The sequence below is a fragment of the Lygodium microphyllum genome, chromosome 12 (assembly GCF_053477565.2).
Source record: "Lygodium microphyllum isolate KBCC chromosome 12, Lygodium_microphyllum_v1.1.10, whole genome shotgun sequence".
Classification (NCBI taxonomy): Eukaryota; Viridiplantae; Streptophyta; class Polypodiopsida; order Schizaeales; family Lygodiaceae; genus Lygodium; species Lygodium microphyllum.
Genome location: NC_141146.1, coordinates 152,842,497 through 152,858,078, shown reverse-complemented (window position 1 = coordinate 152,858,078; position 15,582 = coordinate 152,842,497). Strand labels below are relative to the sequence as shown.

Here is a 15,582-nt window from a genome sequence, read left to right as displayed (position 1 = left end):
GTGACATATTGGAGCTGATACCTTGCATCATTGCTTGGTTTGTTTGGACCACTATATATGCACATGTGTTCAACTTAGTGAACATATCCATTGTAGAGCCCACACTCTCCATGAGGCTACAGGGTGACTCAAGCGACTAAGAGCAGCAAAGGTGCTTCTTTCAGGATGTGAAATTCAGCACTTCCTTTTGTTTTCAGCCACCCATGGTTTGGCATTATGGGCCTCTTGATTGGTCACTCATTCGTGTGTTGTAATAGACGACCTTTTTTGTTTTATATGTGTTATTTTTTTGGAAATCCCTCATAGGGCTAATTTTGTATTTTGCCTTGGGTTATTATTTTTTCCAAACAAAAGAGAATCACCACCACAAGTTGGGCCTTTGTCCATGATCCAATGAAACCAGCCTTCCTTCCTAGAGAGCGTGGTAAATCCCTGATTAAGCTCTTAATTACAGAAAAAAGAAAAAAATAATAAATTTAAATGCATAATTTACCTTAATAATCTCAGACATTCGACACCCTCTTGACCCCAAAATTGGCGCCCCATTCAATATTTCTTTAACTTTAATTGCTAATGGAATGAGTATAAGCTGAGATTCCACAATCTACTTTGTTGTTCAAAAATCCCCTTGCTATAATAACAATCAACAAGCAATTCGGGCAAATTGCCCCTTGATTTTCACCTAGGACTTGCACGAATGGAACCACCAACTAGCCCAATGCTGCCCAAATTTACAATGAGTGGACTGACATCTAAATTCCCGAACTACTACTCAAATTTCAGGTGCTGAATTCAGTGTACAATGTCTTCTCTTGTTGGCATGTGTCCCAAGGTGGCTGTCAAACCCTAATTTTTGGAGAAATTTAGGGTTCATAGTAGACCTCTCTCTGTTGTCCACCAAATTTGCCTAAGATCTAATCCAAATGGCTGAGAAATGCTGAGAATGACTAAGCAAAGATTGGAGAACGTGAGAGAATGCCAAGGGAGAGCAAATTCAAGCATTTTTCATAGAAAAACCCTTCAGATTGGTGGCTTCCTGCCAAAAACTCCCCCAACAGTTGTCGCCTACTGCCAAAGTTGCCAGAAATTGTTATCCCCAGCCATCAGACGCTATCGCTAGCTCCTGTAGACCCCAAAATTGTTGTTGCTTGCATCAAATAGGTTGATTGCTGCTCTTCCAGCCTCCAAAAGGTCGGCCACTGCAGGAAAATCAAACCAACAGCCTATTCTCTCTCTCCCCCTCAACCTCTATAGACTAAATTCATCTCTTCAGCCTCCCAAAACGTTTTTCAGTCTTGCATGGAAATTTTTGCTAAATGACAACCTTCTAAACCCATTTTCCAGCATTATCCAACCATTTAATTAATTTTCAAAACTAAATAATTCTGAAAATTAATATCAGACCTTCAGATCCTACCCAAAACTAAATGCACCAATTCATAATTAAATTAGCTAGGCCATTTGCAACCTAGAGTGGTCCCCAACCTCTGTTGACCCTTAGATTGGCATTGATTAACTAATAAATGTCAGTACCTAGTGTTACCAATCACACTTATTGGCTAAACAATTGTCCTAGGTCAAAACTAACACCAACAGACCCCCAAAGCCCAACTGGCATAACTTATCACAACTTTTACCTTTCACACCCATTGCATCCTTGGGGTCCTTGGTTGGTTATCATAAAATAACTACCATGTGCATCACATGTACTAAACAACCTTGTACATTTGATTAATAACTCGATCAAATATTATCGGCAAGATTGAAGCATCTAAAAATCTCACGTCTCCATGACATCCAAACACGTCACTATCATAGTCTCTATTATGCCATGAAAAACCATCCAAAGGAGAGACCATGAGTAAGCCGACTACCAACTACTGACCTTCTATCCACTAGTAATCATAGAATGAGTGAAATCTTTCTAGCTGTAAAGCTATCATCAACTCTCCTCTACAGCCCGCCAAGAGAGCTTCTAAAATACTCTATCCAATCCAACACTGACTAGCATATAGCATTGCTCTGATCCTACTCATCTTCATCCTCCTTCCCAATCTAATGGTGTATCTCCATGAGCCTGTTGCTTATCTATGTTTTCTTCACTATATATGGAAAACATAATAATTTCCCTAGTTTTTAGACGTACCTATTCTTTTCGCAAAGGGTGATTTGCCCTCTTGCACACACACACACACACACACACACACACTCTCTCTCTCTCTCTCTCTCTCTCTCTCTCTCTCTCTCTCTCTCTCTCTCAACAAAAAAAGACTCTAGAAAAGTCATAACACAAATTGAAGAAAAACAACTTGAAACTTGGGTCGCCAAGGAAATCAAGGTAGAGGCTTGGATAAGGAATGGGACAAGGTCGAAGTCTTGGAAGATGAAGAGGTCAAGAAAGATATTTTCTATTCCAAAACACAAAATCATACAAAGAAAAGTATGTAGAACCCTCCCTTTCATTAACATTGGGTATCTTCACTCGTCGTCGTCAAAGAAAACATCCGGTTCTAAGATACACAACCATGCAAGAAAAAAATAGAAATAATACAGCAAACTAAATCCTTGCAAGGAACTAAGATATGGGTAGCTTGAGTTCACACCCACCTAACTCAAGAAAGAGAAGCAAGAATGTCCTAAATTATATGAAGCCTAAAGACAAGTGAAATGGGTGGTCTACAAGACTCAATAGAGCAATTACTACAGAGTTCCAGGCACCCAAGGCCAAAGAAAAGTGACCATCTTAAAATGTTTAGGTGGACCTTCTGACATATTAAACCCCTCTCTTATAACGATAGGTTGACCTTAGAGCTTACTTTTATTTTTCTTTTAATTTCTAGTTGATTACACCTTTTTGGCACCCCAAGTAGAATGCTCAAATGATGATTGATGTTTTGGTTCTCTCTTTTTTCTTTTTTCGTAAAAGGTAATTGTATTAATTAGGAAAAAAATACAAGATTACTTGATTACAAGATACATGACGACAGACTAAGCCATCATGTGAAGAGGTTCTAAGTACTACAAGTTACAACGTCATGGCAAAGACGCAGAGGAAATTGCCATATGCCAGGGACGTAAGTCCTCCCTAGAGAGCAAATCAGAATGCTGAAGAAGATCTAACTGCCAATACAAGAGGCCCTTAAGCCTCGCAATATGCCACTGAATATTATAGGCGGAGTCAAAAAGAAAAGCAATCCGAATGGTCCAGTTATGCCAACAGCCCCAATATCGAAGAAAATGATACATGAGCTTCATATGTGGCTGTGCCGGAGTGGGGTATTTGGGCTGCCCAAAAACCCAATCAAAGGGGCGCAGGGTGAAACCAACCACCCCTTGCCAAATAGCCGACAAAAATAACCAGACTTTCTTAGCGATGGGGCAAGAAATAAATCGGTGGCGGGCGGATTCCACAGTAGTGGTGCAAAAGAAAGCAAGAAATAAATCGGTGGCGGGCGGATTCCACAGTCCTCCCTAGAGAGCAAATCAGAATGCTGAAGAAGATCTAACTGCCAATACAAGAGGCCCTTAAGCCTCGCAATATGCCACTGAACATTATAGGCGGAGTCAAAAAGAAAAGCATTCCGAATGGTCCAGTTATGCCAACAGCCCCAATATCGAAGAAAATGATACATGAGCTTCATATGTGGCTGTGCCGGAGTGGGGTATTTGGGCTGCCCAAAAACCCAATCAAAGGGGCGCAGGGTGAAACCAACCACCCCTTGCCAAACAGCCGACAAAAATAACCAGACTTTCTTAGCGATGGGGCAAGAAATAAATCGGTGGCGGGCGGATTCCACAGTAGTGGTGCAAAAGAAACAGTTGCCATTGGAGATTCGTCGCTTGGAAAGAGCTGAAGCAAGCGGAAGACCACCAATCATCACTCTCCAAAAAAAGAATTTATATTTGAAGGGTGTCTTGTTCAACCAGCCCTCCATCACAGTTGCCCTCCACCATGACCGGGATTTACGCAATCCCCATAAAGCATTCGCTTTAGTAACTAGCCATTGATGATCTTTAATCAGAAGATGATACACTTGGTTAGCAAAAGCTTTGCTTAAATTCAGCCGGCCTCGTAGGTCCCAATCCTGCTAGGGATGATCCGAAGCAAGGGCAGGAAAGGGTTGTCTGCTCTGGAGCACCCTCAAAAGCTGTTCCCATAAAGGCCTATATCCACGAGGGATCCTGAAAAGCCTCCTAGCTGTACGAAACGATATGAGCACATTGCGATTGGCAAGGGTGGCATCCGCAACTGAAGACAAGCCCAAACATGCCATCCGGTTGAATTGTGGTCTAAGCTCATGTTTACCTTCCCATGAAAGTAAACGCGAGACTGCCAGCAATTCCAATTGAAAAGAGTTAGTAGCTAAGCGATCCTCCGCTGGATGCCACTGAGCCTTCTGGAGGACCTGTTTCCAGGAACATACCAAATAAGTAAGCAGCGACGAAGAAGAACTGGAGAACCGCGAATCAGCATTAAGAACATGCCACCAAGAACTCCGGATTTGGGTATTGCCATGCAGAAGCCCATGGCCCTCAAGGAAATAACGGGCTATATCGACCCATGGATGATGATCCGAGCACATGGCGCGGAAAAGAGACCAACGGAGTGCCTGCATGTAAGTTTGGGCATCTAAAATAGCTCCGCCACCCATGTGTTTGGGGGTGCACGCATGCGACCAAGAGATCCAAGAAATACCTGCATGCAATGAGTCCTTCCATAGCATGAAACGAATAGACTGAGTAAGAGCATTCAGAGTCATAGTAGTCCAGGGCAACAATGGCAAGAAATATGTGAGCATTGGCAAGATAATTGTCTGGGCTACTTTGAGGCGAACATGGAAGGGCCACCCTTGAGACTTCCAATACATAAACTTAGTCACCATTTTCTGAGAAATCCACTGCAGAAGCTACTTTGCGGGAACATCAACACCCAAAGGGTACCCAAGGTGCCTGACAATGGAGCCACGAGGAACAACCAGACCCTGCCAGTCCAAGGACTGCAAATCTGACTCCGTGCAGCTGAGAATGGCGGATTTGAGCGCATTGATACGAAGGCCGGACGCCTGACCAAAGAGACCCCAAATATCCAATGCTTTTCGAAGGTTATCCTTGTCCGCACGCAAAATCATAAAACTATCATCCGCCAGGGATTGGCTAATGAAGTGCTGTCCTGTAGGAAGCGACAGTCCGGCCAACTGAGAAGAGGCTGCCATATGAGATAACATCGAAAGAACTAGATGTGTCGCAAGGGCAAAGAATAGAGGGCTCGGCACCCTTGTCTGACAGAGCAAGCAAGGACAAATGGCTCAGTAACACCTCCGTTCAGCACGACTCGCGAAGACGCCGCAGCGCTAATGGTGTAGATTAGACGAGACATCCGAGCACCAAAGCCCATAGCAGACATAAGTTCAGCAACCAAAGACCAGTCCAGATAGTCAAAAGCCTTTTCCAGGTCCAGTTGAATCAGTACTACCTCCTGATTAGAATGCCTTGCATAATCAATTGCCAGTTGAGCATTCAATACATTGTGCAGAATATTTCGGCCCTTAATGAAACCATACTGTAGAGGGTACACAATGGCAGGGAGATGCTTATGGAGCCGATTCGCCATTACTTTGGAAAAGATTTTGTACATTGAACCCATCAAAGAAATTGGGCGCCACTGTGTCAACTTAGATGGCGAAGGAACTTTTGGAAGCAGTTTAATAAGTCCTTCTTTCCATGAGGAAGGCATGATCCCCGTTTCCCACACCTGCTGAAACAAAGCCTGCAATGGTTTCGCCAGTTGGGTAGCAAAAGCTTCAAAGAACTCATTGGTGAGACCATCCCAACCCGGACTTTTATCCTTGGGCAAGTGCAACAAGACATCCATAACCTCTGCCTCACAAATATCTGACTCCATAGTAGCTTGCATGTCCTGCGGAAGCTGATTGCGGACCAAGTCATAAAAAACCGAACGGGCCTGAGTAATTTGGGCTGAAGGTGGAGAATTGGAACCGAGAAGGTCACGGAAATAATTCCTGCACATATGCACAATAGTCTGCGGATCCAGGATAAGGTGGCCTTCTGCAACCTCGAGTCTGGTCATATTCTCTCGAGCAGGAGAGGCGTGGAGAGCTCGAAAGAACTTATGGGTCTGACATGCACTATCTTGCAAAGTCTCCGTCAGATGTTGCAGTTTGGCCTGCTGATATGATTTCAACTGGAACTCTTTAATAAGATCAGCCACCCGCATGGCCAGTGCGAGCAGAAATGCATCATCCGGAGTGTCCACCAACAGAGAACGAACCAAAACCAGCAGGTCCTCCGCTGCCTGGCGACGCCGCCGACAAAGAGAGGCATGATAGATCCCATACTGCCGAGCAACCCGCTGCACATTAGAGAGCAATCTGTCAAATGACGCAGTGCCCTAAGAGGAGAAGTCCAAGAAAAATCTGTCAATCAATTGCTGCATATAGCCCTGAAAGATTGCATGCTTCAAGTAAGACGAGTTGAAACACAAAGGGAGTCTCTCCAGAAATTGCTTGAAAGGTGCAATGGGTTGTGCAAGTAGCTCGAGCTGCAGAGGGAAATGGTCCGACAAGGCATATTGCTGCAACACTTTTATTTCGAGCATCTCGGGAAGAAAATCATCATTCTGCATGATATATATACGGTCCAATCGCGACCATGTTGTTGCGTACTGGGCAGAATGGAAAGTAAACCTTGTAGAAGACGGGTGTAGCCAGGACTAGAGATCTTGCTTAAGAACAGCAAGAGCCAACTTATGCCACATACGACTTTCCGGCGCATCCATTACCGAATGCTCCGATGTGGACTGGGAAGAATCAACACACATATTGAAATCCCCCATGAAGAAGCCCCGTCTGCCAAGTGACAAAGAGGTCTGCAAAGTCTGCCAAAGTTCCCGATGAGATAATGAATCATTCGGAGCATAGAGGCCAAGTAATCATAAGATTTCCCCTTCGAATAAAATTTCAATCACCAAAAAGCGGCCATGAACATCATTCTTAATAAGAACAGGCTGATATTTGTCATGTACAATCATGACCACACCCGAATAATGCATGGCATGTGTCCCTGCATAAAACAAACGAAAGCCATGGCAATCCACAACTTTTCCGGCTTCACCGTGACTCTTGTGCTCAACAGCGCACAGGACATCCCACTGATTCTCATACAATACTGTCCACATGGCATGTTGCTTGTGTCGAGAACAAATTCCTCGCACATTCCACGTGGCTATTTTCATGTGTATTCAAAACAAAATCAGGTACAAGGCACAGCTTGCCTCGATTTGACTTTGTCGGCGAGAATGTCCAGGACTCCCTCGTCCAAGAAATCTGCCAACACCGCAAAAGAGTTCTGAGGACCAGATTTGGAAGTAGACGGCATATCTGCTGGCTTGGGGTTGGAACGGGGATAACGACGGTCCCACGGAGTAATGACGTTGCCTCTGGTATCAAAAGCCAGCTTAGCAGGTGGACCCTTTGGACGATCCAGATACATTTTCCTGGCGGGCTGAGGACGGGGGGCTGAGGAAACCATAGCAGGAGCAGAGCGCTCGGGAGACAACATTTCCTTCCTGCGCACATATGTACGCATGGAATCTTGTGAGGTAGTAGGCACAGTATCCTCCATGCCAGCAACAACCCTGTTGCCTTTTTTTGCACGTACTTCAACCCAATCAGTGGCACGGGAATCCACACCCGAAACCTGTTGTTTACCTTTGGCCAGAACTTCGGACTGGTGGATAGTATCTAGCAACGGAGCATCACACACCATATCTTCCATGGGCGGCACAACATGGCCAATATCTGAAGTGTGTTGCTGTTCCGGGCATTCGGCCATAAAATGCCCCAACTGTCCACAGGAAAAGCAATGTCCTGCAAAATTGCCCCATTTCAAACGAAAGTGTAACGGATGCATGCCAGAGCAATTCAGGCGTAACCAAGCAGGCCTTTTTCTTGCAGTGTCCCATAACATACACAAGCGGTTGCGATTCACAGCCCTGAGACTAGGAGGGACCAGAACAGTGCCCATAGCGGCCATAGCATCCTTCAATAGTGGCCAATAAACAGCCGGACAATTTTCCACTTCTACCCACACAGGGCATTCACGTTGCAGCAGACGCTGAAAATCTGCCATTGGGTGCCATGGAACCACATGAACCAACCTGCGATCAAAAAACAAAGGCAGTTTAGACAGGAGAGCAGCACGGTGCGTCTCCGATTTCAATAGGACCTCAAAAAAACCTCGGAACCCAACAAAAATCTCTTCAACACATTCCCCTTGTAGCAGACTGTGCAGCCACTAGCGAATACGAGAAAGCAGCGGGATTTGACCAGTGAAGAAGAGTATCACAGCGCGATCATAAAACACCGAAAAGGAGCGTAGGACATTTTTTGGGTCCACGATGGCTTCCAGAACATCGTCAGGTGCAGAGTCAGAAAAGACTTCCTGATTATGTTGAACATAATCGCCAAGCAAAGTGTTGGCAAATTCCAGCAAATGCTCCTAGTCAACATCCTGAGAGTCCACAGAATCCGAAGCAACCTGAGCATAGGAACGATCTTGATGAACACCTATCTCTTCTGAAGTATGCTTGGTACGTTTACCCACAGGCTGGATGTCAAGACCAGGGGGCATCTCTTCGGTGCACGGAACCATATCCTCAGGTTCCTCAGTATCAGAATCCGGGCCAAGTGCTGCCACCGTTTGGTCTATGAAATCCAAATCCAAACCAGCCATCGTGTATCACGATCTGATCACGAAGGAGGACTGACCCTCTCTCTCGCCCACTCTCGCTCTCTCCCTCTTTTCTGTACAGAGGCGCTGTCCAGGGGTGTACTCTGCAAGGACAGCTAATGAAAGCAGAGCTTTACCTATCACCGTACAGGGGCAGAATGGCGAAACAAGGGCCTGGCGGTCTCAACGGCAGAGCAGGACAGGTTGGGGTGCAAGGCAGGAATTCGTCGGCAGCGAAACCCTAACTGACAAGGCGAAGGGGGCGAGAAGCAGGCGCAAAGGTCACAGCTCAGACAAGTGAGGCGCGCAGGCGATGGGCCGTCCGAACGCAGGGCGGGGGACTCAGCGGCCGTGGACAGGGCGCAAGGGGCAGGCGACGGACCGGAGCAAGAGACTGAGGGCACTGCAGCGAAGCAACACGTTGGATCGAAGTCTGTGCCTGGTCAGCGCACATGCAAGATTGCCGCAAACAGGCGGGAAACAGGGCGGACGGGCGCAGAGCCCGTAGACGACAGCGGAACGGGCGTCAATCAGGGCAGACGGGCGCGAACTTGGGCGCACGGGCGCGGAGCAGGGCGGACGGTCTCGCAGAGTCCACCAACGATAGCGGGACGAGTCAGGCGACGGAGACGACAGGACAGACGGGCCAAACGACAGAGCGCAGGTCGCGCCGCATCCCGTCAGTTCCAACGCGCCATGGTTCTGTTTTGGCTCTCTCTCTCTCTCTCTCTCTCTCTCTCTCTCTCTCTCTCTCTCTCTCTCTCTCTCTCTCTCTCTCTCTCTCTCTTTCGTAAATCTCTCTCTCTGTGTGTGTGTGTGTGTGTGTGTGTGTGTGTGTGTGTGTGTGTGTGTGTACAAACATACACATTTGGAAATAAAGGGCCCACGTGCCTTTTATATGTGCACGGGTGTGATAACACCCTTGGCACATTGTACAATCATATATATATAATATCTGTCTAAAAACCAAAAAAAATTACACACTTGTCATTGTACCCACAAATCCTATTCACTCTCCTCACTACTCTCTCTCTCTCTCTCTCTCTCTCTCTCTCTCTCTCTCTCTCTCTCTCTCTCTCTCTCTCTCTCTCTCTCTCTCTCTCTCTCTCTCCCCCCCTGCTAGCAAGCACTGCATGTCTCGATCCTCACGCCTCAGAGCTTAACAAACTAGTATCAGAGCATTAGTTACAGCATCCGCATTTCCAAGAAGTGTCAGGTCACAGCACTTCAGAAGTGAGGCAGAACAAGTCACGTGCAAACAACATGTGTAGCATAGGTCGTGCAGAAGACCAGCGAGCAGTCGAGCGAAAGACCAACGAGCGCCTGCTAGCATGCGACCAGATCTGACGGGTCAACGTCCAGTCAAATAGGACCAACGCGGTGATCAGGCAGCTATCGGCAAGTCGTAGCCCAAGCAGGATGTTCAACAAACAGGCCGGTGACAGTACTTAAGCTTGACAGGCTGTAGACGACCAGTCGCTACAGGCGACCACACGACGACCATGCGATTGTAAGGCAACTTCACGAGCGCTAAGGACGGGACCACAGCGCGTGACAGATGGGATGCTTCAGCGGATCATCGAACTTGACAGGTCAACGGCACGTTCGAACACGCACAAATTCCTTTTTTCAAACAAAAAAAAAACTTCTAGCCCTCTTACTTGATGGCATTTCGCATGCACAAGCACAAAAGGTCAGATTTGTGCAATCCTGGCCCAAAAATTTGGGGCTTTTCCAGATTGAGTGTTGTTCATGCAAAATTGAGGCATCTACGTTAGAAATTGCAAACATTATGCATGTTTGAATTGGGGATTTTGCCAATTTATTAAAATTTTGCTCATTTGAGTGAAATTTCACAACATTGGACCCACAAAATTTGGGCCTTTTACTGTATTGGTGAAATTTTGTTCAGCTAAGTCAGATTAGCTGACATTGGTGCACATTTGGACTCGAGAAATTTGGGGCTTTTGCAAAATTTTGTGAAATTTTGCTAGTTTTAATCGTTTTATGCTTTCGGGAGCATGTATTAATGCGATCAGGGCAAATCAGTCAGTGAAATTTGGGGGCTTTGCTGAAATTGCTCTATTTTGGCAAAATTGGCTTGTTCTATGCATGTCAAAGACAGTGCAAATGTGTGGTTGATACTTTGAGCACAAAAATTTTGGGGCTTTTGACCGTGCGTGTCAAATTTTGGGCCCGTGGGTACATGTACAACAGAAATTGCAGCTAAAATTTGGGACTTCTCATGTAATGTGATGTATTTGCCCTCAAAACAGCTATAATCAGTTGTGGAGTGCTGTAGCATATGATTTGCTGCTTCTGAAAGTTTACTTGCAGATCTGAAATTTCTGCTTCTACGTGGTCATTTATTGCTGGTTGGTACTTGTTTATACCTTGGTCACTTGTGTGACAGTTCGGGCTTGCATTTGCTGAATTTTTTGGTCACATTTGGGCTGAAAATCATGGCTGACAGCGGTGACAGCAGTAATCTCATGCACATTAAGAAGCTTAAAGGAGCACATAACTTTGCAGTCTAGCAAAAACAGTGCTACAACATTCTGTTGCAGAAGATGCAACCAAAGCCGATTAAGACCAAAGGGGAAAAGCCCGCAGACATGGAACAAGAAGACTAGGATGAGTTAAATGAGCTTGCATGCTTAACCATCAAGCTATCGTTTTCTGATGCCTTGCTGTTTAACATTGAAGGTTTGGACTCTGCATATGCTATTCGGACTCGACTGAAAGAACTCTATGCACAGAAGAGTGCCGAAAGTAAAGTGTATTGGCTGAAAAAGCTTATGGATTTGCGTATGAAAGAGAGTACTACAATGTCTACTCACTTAAGTAAGTTTAACTCCATTTTCAGCTAGCTAGTTGCCTTAAAGTTCTTGATCGATGAAGAATTCAAGGCTACGTTCTTCCTTTGCACTCTGCCAGAGAGTTGGGATACATTACGGACAGATATGAGCAATTCTAATGTGATGCCTTTGTATGCTGATGTAGAGAGTGCTCTACTCATGGAAAAAATGAATCGGCAGAACAATGCATCCAGTAAGTCTTCCAGTGCTTTGCATTCTAGGGGCAGATCACAGCAAAAAGGCAAATCTGATAGCAAGGGACACAGTAAATCACATGGTAAGGATGTTAAATGCCATCATTGTGGCAAGAAGGGTCACTTTAAACGTGACTACTACAAATGGAAGAAAGAAAAAGGAAAGGGCAAGAAGATAGATGATAGCAAGGAGGAGAATAAAGAGAGTCAGCCTAACAAGAGCAATGTCAAAATTGAAGAAGTAAACGTAGTCACTCATGACAGTGACAGTGGGAATGACATACTCTTGGTCTCTTCACACTTTAGTCCACATGCTTTACTTGCAGATATGGATAAGGGCATACACACTTGGATTCTCGATTCAGGTGCTTCCTTTCATGTCACCCCTCATCGTGAGTGGTTCTCTGACTATACAGGGAGTCGACATCGTGTTGTTCATCTTGGGGACAACTATGCATGTGACATTGCAGGTATCGCCAGAGTGCAGTTGCAATTTCAGCATGGTTCTCTCTTCACACTTCAGTATGTACGGCATGTAGCTCAACTCAAGAAGAGCTTGATTAGCACAAGGCAGCTAGATGACCATGGATTTCATACCACCTTTGGTGATGGGAAATGGAAGATCTGTAAGGGATCTAAAGTGATTGCCAGAGGTTGTAAAAGTGATACCTTGTATCCTCTTCATGTATCTAGTGTCCATGACCATGTTGTTGCCGTGACCGAGCAGCCAAGTGTTTCTTTGTGGCATGGCCCGTTGGGACACATGAGTCAAACTCGAATGAAAGTGCCCTCTTGTTTGGATTACTTGCCTTGTCTTCGTTATGCTGATTTTGAGCATTGTGATCATTGTATTTATGGTCAACATGCACAGATGTCTCATAAAAAGTCTCTTTCGCTGAAATCTTCTCCTCTAGAGTTAGTACACTCCGATGTATATCAAATGCCAAGATTATCTTTAGGGGGAAAGAAATATTTTGTTACCTTTGTCAATGATGCTACACAGAAGATATGGGTTTATCCTATTCATAGCAAGGATGAAGTGCTTTATAAGTTTAAAAAATTACTAGCATTGGTTGAAAATTAGACTGATAAGACACTTGAGTGTCTTCGCTTTGACAATAATAGGGAATACGTGTCCAAGGCCTTTCAAGCATTTTGTGACAGCAAAGGGATAAAGAGGGAGCTCACTACCCCTCATCATCCACCCCGAAATGGAGTTACAGAGTGTATGAATTGGACCATACAGGATAAGGACCATACGATGTTGTCTCATGCTCAATTACCCAATGGTTTTTAGGCAGAGGCTGCTATGAGAGCCGTACACTCGACTAATCGGTCAACAAACAAGTCTTTGGGAAATCATTCGGTTAGGAGATCATCTAGGGCTACTAGACAACCTCATAGATTCATTCCTCGTGCAAACAATGTGGCTGATTATGTCATGTTGACAGACTGTGGTGAATCGCCTTGCTTCAAAGAAGCAATGGACAGACAGGACAGCAATAAATGGTATAAAGCCATGTTGTCAGAGATGGAATCTCTTGAGGAAAATGGCACTTGGGTCTTGGTGCAATTGCCTAAAGGACAGAAAAACCCTTCAATGTAAATGGGTTTACAAGATGAAGGTCACTTCTAGTTCCTCACCAAAGTACAAAGCAAGATTGGTCGCAAAGGGGTACAAGCAGGAACATGGAGTTGACTTTGATGAGATCTTCTCTCCTATAGTCAAGATGACTAAATTGAGAACCATTTTGGGCTTGGTTGCAGTTGAAGATATGGAGCTCATACAAATGGATGTAAAGACTGCATTTTTACATGGTGATCTGCATATAGACATATATATACAGCAGCCTAAAGGGTTTATGTTAACCCCGAGTCAAGATGGCGGAAAATGAAGGAAAAAGCAGAAAAAGCACGGAAAAAGAGCAAAGACACGCAGGCGACCGCTAAAGCTAAGCCGGGACAAAAAATGCAATTTTAAATTAAAGGCGCCTCAAAAACTTGAAAAACTCTTGTAAAAGAGCGCCAGGCTCCCTCCTGTGCCAATTGTAAAATATTAGACGGGTGTAGGCTAAAGACATAATGCTAGAAGAGTAAAATGGAAAAATGACCTTGCCACAATGGCCGGTCATGTAAAAAAGGGGATGGGTACCCATGGGATTTTAGGGCTTGTATATAAAGTTCAAAAAAATGAATGGAAGCTCATTCTTTTGGTGTGTGGCAAAAGGAGTCTTCATCTTCTTCTCTCCTTCTTGCTTGTGTGTGCTCTTGAGAGAGGGAGTGTGAGAGTGTGAGGGAGTGAGTGTGTGGGAGTGAGGGATCAAGAGGGTGAAGCTCTTCACCATCTCCTCTTCTCTTCTTCTCTTCTCTTCTCTTGCGCGCACGGCTATGGAGGATGGAGCTTGGAGATGGAGGAGGCTTGAGGATGCTTGAGCTAGCATCCAGAATCGTGGATCTACCGAGGTGTGCAAGAGAGAAGGCTACTCACATTGGCATCAAGGTAAGCTCACTACACTCGTAGGATCGACGGCGCGTCGGCTAAGTGAGAGATAGCCATTAGAGCTCGCTTGAAACGCTTGAAGCAATAAGCAGTCCGTGGATCTTGGCAGTTGAGCGAAAGCTCCCACATTTTGGTTCCATTGCCGGGACCAACGGATTCAAGCTTGAGCACTTGCGCGCCTCATATTGAGCATCGACGTAGGGGATTCATCCCTGAAATGGAGCTTGAGATTGGTAGAAAGTTTGGGTGTTTGATGATTGGAAAACATGGAGAAATTATTTCAGTTTTTTGCTTTCGATTCTTGTTGCGTTTAGAGTAGGCTAACATTAGGAAATCACACCCGAGAGGCATAGGGTTTGCTGCTGTAAAACAGGGAGAAAATCGGGGAAAACAAGTGGAAAATGGAGAAATGCTCATTTAAATGTGTAGGAATCGCAAGGAGAGTGATCGGTAACATCCGGGTAATGTCCGGCAGGGGTATAAGTTCTTGAAGGGCAAGGAAATCCTCATTTGCAACTAGTTGAGAGTGAGAGAGAGAGAAAGAGCTTCGGTGACCCGTTTCGATCGATCAGTGCGAGGAGTTACGTTGTTATCGGCGATCCCCACGTATATAGATCTCTTCCCCATCACTCCAACATCATTCCTGTTGAATCTTGTAGCTTGTAATAATCAATACCTTAAGATTTTTTACGATTTCATGATCGAAAGTGCGTTCGGGTCGGCGAGATCGGACATCAGATCCAGTGTCCGATTCTCAGAATCGGACGTTCGATTCTGAGAATCGGACTCTCGGACAACCGTCCGATCGGACCACTTGGACCAACCCGTCTGATTTTGGAAATCGAACCATAGGAAATCAGACCACCTGTCTGATCGGGCGCCTCGTCCGATCGAGGCAATCGGACCCAACCCTGTCCGATTCGTAGAATCGGACCCACGGATTAGGATACGTCAACAATCGGACCACCCACATGGTCCGATCGGACCACTTGTCCGATTTTCGAAAATCAAACACTTGACCCTGTCCGATTCTAAGAATCGGACAGCTTAAAAACGGACCCACCTGGTCCGATTCTCAAAATCGAACCACTGGTAAATCGGACGTCCAATTCTCAAAATCGGACACACCCTTAGACAGAAAAAAGAAAACATCAAAAATTGACCCTTGCGACCAACTGGAAGCGCAACCCGCTCCAGGACAACATAGCAAACACCTTGTAGGCAGTTCCCGACGTAGGAGTCACGACCAAGGGACAGGGGGACAGTGCTGGAGCACTCCCCA

At 45.4% G+C, this 15,582-nt stretch overlaps 1 protein-coding gene across 3 annotated transcripts in view; it reads right to left on the bottom strand.

The window, feature by feature from the left end:
• Positions 1–15,582, bottom strand: part of LOC148028458 (K(+) efflux antiporter 2, chloroplastic-like) — a 181,600-nt gene that overhangs the window by 93,185 nt on the left and 72,833 nt on the right. The window lies entirely within an intron of this gene.